The sequence below is a fragment of the Electrona antarctica genome (genome assembly GCF_951216825.1).
Source record: "Electrona antarctica genome assembly, chromosome: 15".
NCBI lineage: Eukaryota > Metazoa > Chordata > Actinopteri > Myctophiformes > Myctophidae > Electrona > Electrona antarctica.
Genome location: NC_136796.1, coordinates 47,541,158 through 47,550,077, shown reverse-complemented (window position 1 = coordinate 47,550,077; position 8,920 = coordinate 47,541,158). Strand labels below are relative to the sequence as shown.

Here is an 8,920-nt window from a genome sequence, read left to right as displayed (position 1 = left end):
TACCAACCACTCCTACATACCATCTCAGAGCTGGCCTAATAGGTGCAGCCTACGACATGTCGGAGACACTGTTACTTTTACCCATAGAGTGCTGAGTGACATGCCTATTGTATCATGAAGACATATGCCATGATGTTGTGAATGTAACTCTACTGCACCTAATATTTGTTTCCTTGTATGCACCTACTCTGTGTGGACATAAATTAATGGTTACATTGTGTGTGTGTGTGTGTGTGTGTGTGCGTGCGTGCGTGCGTGCGTGCGTGCGTGCGTGCGTGCGTGCGTGCCTGTAATCTTGACAGGTTTCCTGAAGACCAAAGATGAGTCAGTGTGAGGAGAGAGAGGAGGAGGGAGCTGACAAACATCACATCCACAGACCAGAGTCTCCACATACAAAGTATGTTAATCCTCCATTACATTTTATCTTACTTATAAACCTAAATAAATATAAAATTATTATTTTTTAAATAAACAAAAATCGATGCTCCTTACATTTGTTCCTGATTTGTTTTCCCGGTTCTCCTACATTTTCTAAGTTGGTGATTCAGCTTTAAAAGTAAACTATAAGTAAAAAATCACACCCGTGTGAACTGAGTGGTGTAAGGTCTTATATAGACTGATCAGCTGTGGTCTGACGTAATGTCTGACGTAATGAAATCACACCTGTGTGAACTGGGTGACCATAGCAACCGTGCTCATTTTTTGAGCACAGACAGACAGACAGACAGACTAACAAAGCCAGTTGTAGGAGTGGTTTACACCACTCAAAAAGTAGAAAAGGGTTCTGTAAATCTATCTATGCAACTTTTATTCTACTGCATTTTTAGGACATTTAGTTGTTGAGGAGCGTTAGTCTCTCCAATGCATGGATTACCGAAATTACGTCATGTGACAGCCAAGTCTATGGACCTTTAACGTTTGTTTGGAGCACTTTTAACAACAACATGTTTGGCAGCAAAGTCTATGGACTTTAATGCTTGTTTAGAGCAGGGGTTCTCAACGTTTTTGGCTGGGGACCCCCGGAAATGCTTTGTGTCTGGCGAACCCCACTCCGCCCCGCCCCCCTCCCCACCCCAATACAAATTGACCACTACAATAACCTTAATAATAGCGAAAATATATCATAAATAAATACTGAAACCAGATATAATCATTAATGAAAGTTTATGCATGCACTATGTGTACTATGTAAACTCTTAATTTCCATTTTCGAGCCATTCAGTTGCAAAAAAAGAATAAAAAAAAACGTTTCTTATTTGGCGACCCCCCACGGGTTGAGAACCCCTGGTTTAGTGCACTGAATGAGGACGTGAGACGTCATGTTGTGGATAACAAATACAACTAAGTCATTTAGTTTGGTACAACAACACAATGCATTGATGTGTGGAGGAGGATGATGAGGATGGTGATGGTGTCAGACTGTCAGTAACACTAAAGCACCATGAGGATGGTGATGGTGTCAGTAACACTACAGCACCATGAGGATGGTGATGGTGTCAGTAACACTACAGCACCATGAGGATGGTGATGGTGTCAGTAACACTACAGCACCATGAGGATGGTGATGGTGTCAGTAACACTACAGCACCATGAGGATGGTGATGGTGTCAGTAACACTACAGCACCATGAGGATGGTGATGGTGTCAGTAACACTACAGCACCATGAGGATGGTGATGGTGTCAGTAACACTACAGCACCATGAGGATGGTGATGGTGTCAGTAACACTACAGCACCATGAGGATGGTGATGGTGTCAGTAACACTAAAGCACCATGAGGATGGTGGTGTCAGTAACACTACAGCACCATGAGGATGGTGATGGTGTCAGTAACACTACAGCACCATGAGGATGGTGATGGTGTCAGTAACACTAAAGCACCATGAGGATGGTGGTGTCAGTAACACTACAGCACCATGAGGATGGTGATGGTGTCAGTAACACTACAGCACCATGAGGATGGTGATGGTGTCAGTAACACTACAGCACCATGAGGATGGTGGTGTCAGTAACACTACAGCACCATGAGGATGGTGATGGTGTCAGTAACACTACAGCACCATGAGGATGGTGATGGTGTCAGTAACACTACAGCACCATGAGGATGGTGATGGTGTCAGTAACACTACAGCACCATGAGGATGGTGATGGTGTCAGTAACACTACAGCACCATTAGGATGGTGATGGTGTCAGTAACACTACAGCACCATGAGGATGGTGGTGGTGTCAGTAACACTACAGCACCATGAGGATGGTGGTGGTGTCAGTAACACTAAAGCACCATGAGGATGGGGATGGTGTCAGTAACACTACAGCACTATGAGGATGGTGATGGTGTCAGTAACACTACAGCACCATGAGGATGGTGGTGGTGTCAGTAACACTACAGCACCATGAGGATGGTGATGGTGTCAGTAACACTACAGCACCATGAGGATGGTGATGGTGTCAGTAACACTACAGCACCATGAGGATGGTGATGGTGTCAGTAACACTACAGCACCATGAGGATGGTGATGGTGTCAGTAACACTACAGCACCATGCAGATGGTGATGGTGTCAGTAACACTACAGCACCATGCAGATGGTGATGGTGTCAGTAACACTACAGCACCATGAGGATGGTGATGGTGTCAGTAACACTACAGCACCATGAGGATGGTGATGGTGTCAGACTGTCAACACCACTTTTTTGTTGTGTGTTGTTATGAGGTGGAACCCAAATATTTGACTCTTATACTTGTAAAACTGGATGCAACAATAAGGAATCTTGAACAGACTGATGTTTTCATTCACATGATAATTATTGTAGAATAATTTGTTTGATTCCAGAAGTCTGTACCACAGAGCAGAGTCTCCAACACCCAGCCTTCTGTCTATGAAGAGTGACACGTCTAAATATGAACCTCTTAACTTCAGTAATGAACCTGGACCGCCACACAAGTATGTGAATCCTCCTGTACAATATACACTACACTATGATACGATATTATGACACACCCACAAGACCAGAGGAAGTTCAACAAACCATGTGCAACCCAGATTCGGCACAAACAAGGGACTAAATTAATTTCGCTCCTATGCCACCAAAATGTGGAATGCCCTACCAAAAGTCATTAAGACATGTGAATCCCTTGACTCCTTCAAAACCGCTCTCAAAGGGCATATACGGAAGGCTGCAATTTGAAACTGGCCCCGTAACAAAGTCTGAGTCCCCCCCATCCCCCTTTCCCCCTCACTGTATATTTTTATTTTCCCTTTTTACCACCTTTAATGATGATTTCCTGTTTTTGTTATATACAGTAGATTGAATATATCAATCAAACCTCACTATCATCCTAAGTACATGCTAACTACCAAAGACAACATTTCATAAAGGTGTATCCTCCCTGCACAATCTTAGGCAAAGATGCACACATCATAGTAACTTATATTCTATAGCTAAGATTCCTAAGGTGGCCTTACACTAGCCGATAATCGGGCATTTTTGACGCTCGGGGGGTGCCCGACCGCTCAAAGCGCGATCGGGATCGGCCCGATCAACATCAAGAATGTTTGATATTTGCTCTGCCCCGCTCCGATTATCCTGTAGTGTGTGGTGCTATCAGATTTCAGATTGGAAAAACATCCGCTAGTGTAAGGCCACCTTAAGCTATAGAATATAAGTTACTATGATGTGTGCAGTTTGTGAAATAAGTTGTACAAATCACAATGTGGAGTTCAGAGGTGAATCTGCACTATACAGACTGCTTGTGTGCATGACACACAATGTTAAATCTATCTATCTATTATTTAATTGCTTGTTATGTTTCCATGTCATATTTTGTTTTTGGAAACCTAAAGTTTTCTCCTACACATATTTTGTTAGGAAAAACCTAAAGATTGTATTATCTTATACTTGTGGGACATAAGAAGAAATAGTATTGAACACATGGTCTTTTTTATTCATGTGATAATTTAAACAATATTTGTGTATGATTCCAGAAGTGTTCACCACAGAGCAGAGTCTCCAACACCCAGCTGTGTGTCTATGAAGAGTGACACGTCTATATATGAACCTCTTAATTTCAGTAATGAACCTGGACCTCCACACACACAGTATGTCTCCTGTACAACATACACAGCACTATGATATGCCTTGAAAAATGTAAGCATTTTTTAATGAGAGACGTGGAGAGAAGTTAAGGGGTGTTTATGCAAGCCAGCACAGTCCCGTGAAATTGTTGGCGATTACACATACAGACTCGCTGTATGACTCGCAGACTCACTGCCCGTCTGAAACGGCCTTAACAGGTCATTCAGGAGGTGACGCCTCAATGATCTCCTTGTTAGCAATCTGGTTCAGCCAGGTCTCATTGAACATTACAGCCAAGTCTCATTGAACACATTACAGCCAGGTCTCATTGAACATTACAGCCAAGTCTCATTGAACACATTACAGCCAAGTCTCATTGAACATTACAGCCAAGTCTCATTGAACACATTACAGCCAGGTCTCATTGAACATTACAGCCAAGTCTCATTGAACACATTACAGCCAGGTCTCATTGAACATTACAGCCAAGTCTCATTGAACATTACAGCCAAGTCTCATTGAACACATTACAGCCAGGTCTCATTGAACATTACAGCCAAGTCTCATTGAACACATTACAGCCAAGTCTCATTGAACATTACAGCCAAGTCTCATTGAACACATTACAGCCAGGTCTCATTGAACATTACAGCCAAGTCTCATTGAACACATTACAGCCAGGTCTCATTGAACATTACAGCCAAGTCTCATTGAACATTACAGCCAGGTCTCATTGAACACATTACAGTCAGGTCTCATTGAACACATTACAGCCATGTCTCATTGAACATTACAGCCGCAGGTCTCATTGAACACATTACAGCCAAGTCTCAGTGAACGCATTACATCTAGTTAGTGTTGTCTCCTATAGGCAACAATACTTCACCTGTATGTCTACAGCAACCCCAAAACTTTACTAAGAGATATGTTGCATAGTTTGGGGGTGCAGCTCTTCAAGTATTTTTTTCTCTCGAGTCAAAGGGTAGCCTATAAGGGATACATTTACTACAATTGTCAGAGAGGTTCACAGTACAGTGGTCTATGAAGGAAAATCATGAGCTGTGATTTGACTACTTTTTAGAGGACAGAAATACTGTAGAGAAAACCAGCAGTATAGGAAATGTGCAAACTTATGACACTAGCACATAAGGTGTCAATTATTACTAGCAATATCTGAGCAGCAAACTGTAGTTCAACTCAAATGATAATTTCATGAACATGTGTGATTCCAGAACTCTGTACCACAGGCCAGAGTCTCCAACACCCAGCTACATGTCTATGAAGAGTGACACGTCTAAATATGAACCTCTTAACTTCAGTAATGAACCTGGACCTCCAGACAAGTATGTGTATCCTCCTGTACAATACACACAACACTATGATACGACTTCATAATATCATCCTAAGTACATGATAATCACTAAAGCACAAGACAACATTTCATAATGGCGTAATGGTGTATCCTTCCTGCCCAATCTTAACTATGGATTATAAGTTACTAGTTTGTGAATTAAGTTGTACAAATCACAATGTGGAGTTCAGAGGTGAATCTGCACTATACAGACTGACTGCTTGTGTGCATGATGCCCTGACTATGTAACCCACTATGTTCAATCTATCTATCTATTATTGAATTGCTTGTTAAGTTTCCATGTCATATTTTGTTAGGGAAAACCTAAATGTTTTATTATCTTATACTTGTGGGACATAAGAAGAAATAGTTTTGAACACATGGTCCTTTTTTATTCATGTGATTCCAGAACTCTGTACCACAGGCCAGAGTCTCCAACACCCAGCTGTGTGTCTATGAAGAGTGACACTTCTAAATATGAACCTCTTAATTTCAGTAATGAACCTGGACCTCCACACACACAGTATGTCTCCTGTACAACATCTCATTGAACATTACAGTCAGGTCTCATTGAACAGTACAGCCAGGTCTCATTGAACATTACAGCCAGGTCTCATTGAACACTACAGCCAGGTCTCATTGAACACATTACAGCCATGTCTCATTGAACATTACAGCCAGGTCTCATTGAACATTACAGCCAGGTCTCATTGAACACATTACAGCCAGGTCTCATTGAACATTACAGCCAGGTCTCATTGAACATTACAGCCAGGTCTCATTGAACACATTACAGCCAGGTCTCATTGAACATTACAGCCAGGTCTCATTGAACACATTACAGCCAGGTCTCATTGAACATTACAGCCAGGTCTCATTGAACACATTACAGCCAGGTCTCATTGAACACATTACAGCCAGGTCTCATTGAACATTACAGCCAGGTCTCATTGAACATTACAGCCAGGTCTCATTGAACATTACAGCCAGGTCTCATTGAACATTACAGCCAGGTCTCATTGAACACTACAGCCAGGTCTCATTGAACATTACAGCCAGGTCTCATTGAATATATTTCAATCTAGTTAGTGTTGTCTCCTACTAGAATTTCGCGGGCCTTCGGCCCGCTCATCCCAGAGTTGCGTTGCCCCGCGTTGCGATACAGAAGTCCACAGATACAGAAGTCCACAGTGACACGCGTTGTATGCAGCTGTTTTGTGTTGCAGCGCGTGCGCGCGCGCGCGTGTAGTGTTGTTGTTCTTATCCATAACAATAAATGGATCAAATATGCTCTATATTAGTTATGTATAGATTTAAAGCAGTGGCTGTCAAAGGTGTGATCCAGGGACCCTCATGGTTCGTTGAGGGGGTTCCAAATGGACCCATTATAGGTCTGTAACTCTGAGAGTGTACAAATGGAACCAAGTGGACCCTACAGGTCTGTAACTCTGAGAGTGTACAAATGGAACCAAATGGACTCTGTTATAACGTTTAACTGTGATACTGTACAAATGGAATCAAATGGGACTCTTATGGGTCCATTTGGTTTTACTCTCAGAGTTATGGGGGTCCTTGAAATTTAAAAGGGTTGAGAAGCTGTATGCAATGGCTTATGTCTTGTAAAAAGAGAGACCAGCCTATTCTCCAAAGCATGATATCTTATGCTTTGCTAGGTTGTACAAATTAATATTGGGTCAATATAATTTGCAGGACTCACGTGTGTGCTCTCTGTCTCTCTCGCTCTCTTCTCTCTCCTCCGTCTCTGGGGTGTGTGGGGGGGGGGGGGGGGGGGGGATTAGTGGCGCTGCCTGCGACAGTGCTATACTTCTCCAGCAGCGGTGCAGAACCGAGAGAGTGACACATTCTTGTGGATGTAAACTGCGCAAGTTGTAGCTTTAAAGTTCGGATTGTGTAGTCGCACCGGTGGTACAAAGTGAATGTTACAACTCGCACGGTGATGTTGTAAGGCGCAAATGCGAGTACCTAGTCGCACTGTCGAGCCCTGTGTAGTGTAGTGGCATTTTCGCTGCATCGCGAGGCGATCCAAATTCCCCCCCGCGCACGCACGCACGCACACACACACACACACACACACTGGACGTAGCTGTGTGTTGTTGCAGCGCGCGCGTGTGCGTGTAGTGTTGTTGTTGTTGTTCGTGTCGATATTTGCGCGTCGGTTTGTCCCGCTTGTACCACGCCAGGTTTGCACAGTGCGCTCAGTGCGATATTTCCGAACGTGGGCGTTGTGTGTGTGTGTGTGGGTGGGTGTGTGTGTGTGTGGCTGGCTGTGTTTTGTTGCGTGGGGATCGCCATGTGAGGGGGCTAGCCAATAAGGGCCCTGTGTTGCATGTGGAGAATTGTGTAGGTGAGTGTGTGTGGTGTAGCCGAACGGGGTGGTGAGGACATGAGGGGGATGTAGCACAGCAATCGGTGACCCCTACATTAAGCTGTGTTGCTCCCAAGATGCAGTGCAAATGCGTGTTGTAGCAACCGTAGCCAATGGGAAAACAGGATGCAGTGTTGCCAGGTCCGCGAATTGTAAGCGAGTTGTAAGTAGCGTGTTGAATGGCATTTTTTCTGGGCTTGTTTTCATAGACCTGGCAACAAATTAGGCGGGGGTGTCGGTGCTTGTGGCGTGTTTGTGTTTATTATTGATATTGATGTTGTTTGTGAGTGTGGACGGGAGGCGGCTGTAGTGGCAGTGCAATGACAGTTTTTACGCGGGTGTTGTTGACTGTGGGCGTGCGGCGCGACATGAGGAGATAGCCGTGGATCGACGCGGAGGGTAAGACTGTGTCGTGTTAGTGTGTTGTTGCAGTGTGTGTTGCAGCGTGTTGCAGCGTGTCAGTGACGTAGTAGCTGGTGCCTTTTGTTCCTGTGCGTGCTTTTGGGGACATGTTTTCAATTGTATATAAGGATAGGCAACAACACTTGTTTTTGTTCACCTTTATGTCTACAGCAACCCCAAAACTTTACTACGAGATATGTGTCATAGTTTAATTGATATAAGTGTATTACTGAATACATTAATAGAAAAGGGTGACAGCTCTTCGAGTATTTTTTCTCTGAAAGGGTAAGGGCTACATTTACTACAATTGTCAGAGAGGTTCACAGTCCAGTGGTCTATGAGCTGTTGTGGCCTATTGAGTGTTCTATAGTAGCCCTTTTGACCTTGCAGCATAAATGAATGGAGAAGACCAGGCATGCCCTTATTTCGGTATAATTGTATTAAGGACAAAAGCTTAGAAAATCATTTCTATAGGATGTCACACAATGCCCCATTGATCACTTAGGCCCTACGCGTGGTGTTCAGAGTTCCCATGCAGCCACTCAGTTGTTTGTCAGGCCCGAACGGAATACGCGGCCGCGGTGTTCCGATGAAAACGCCGCAGATTTTCCGCGGAAATTTAACCCGTTCATGTTGTAGTTTACTTTACCCAGGCCAGCATAATATTAACCAGTGGATGCATCCCGCCCCTCCCTCCTCCCCTCA

The 8,920-nt window shown here is 43.8% G+C and overlaps 1 protein-coding gene across 1 annotated transcript in view; it reads left to right on the top strand.

The window, feature by feature from the left end:
- The window catches only part of LOC306938122 (protein NLRC3-like), a 359,664-nt gene that overhangs the window by 209,813 nt on the left and 140,931 nt on the right, over window positions 1–8,920 (top strand). The gene's annotated exons all lie outside the window — the stretch shown is intronic.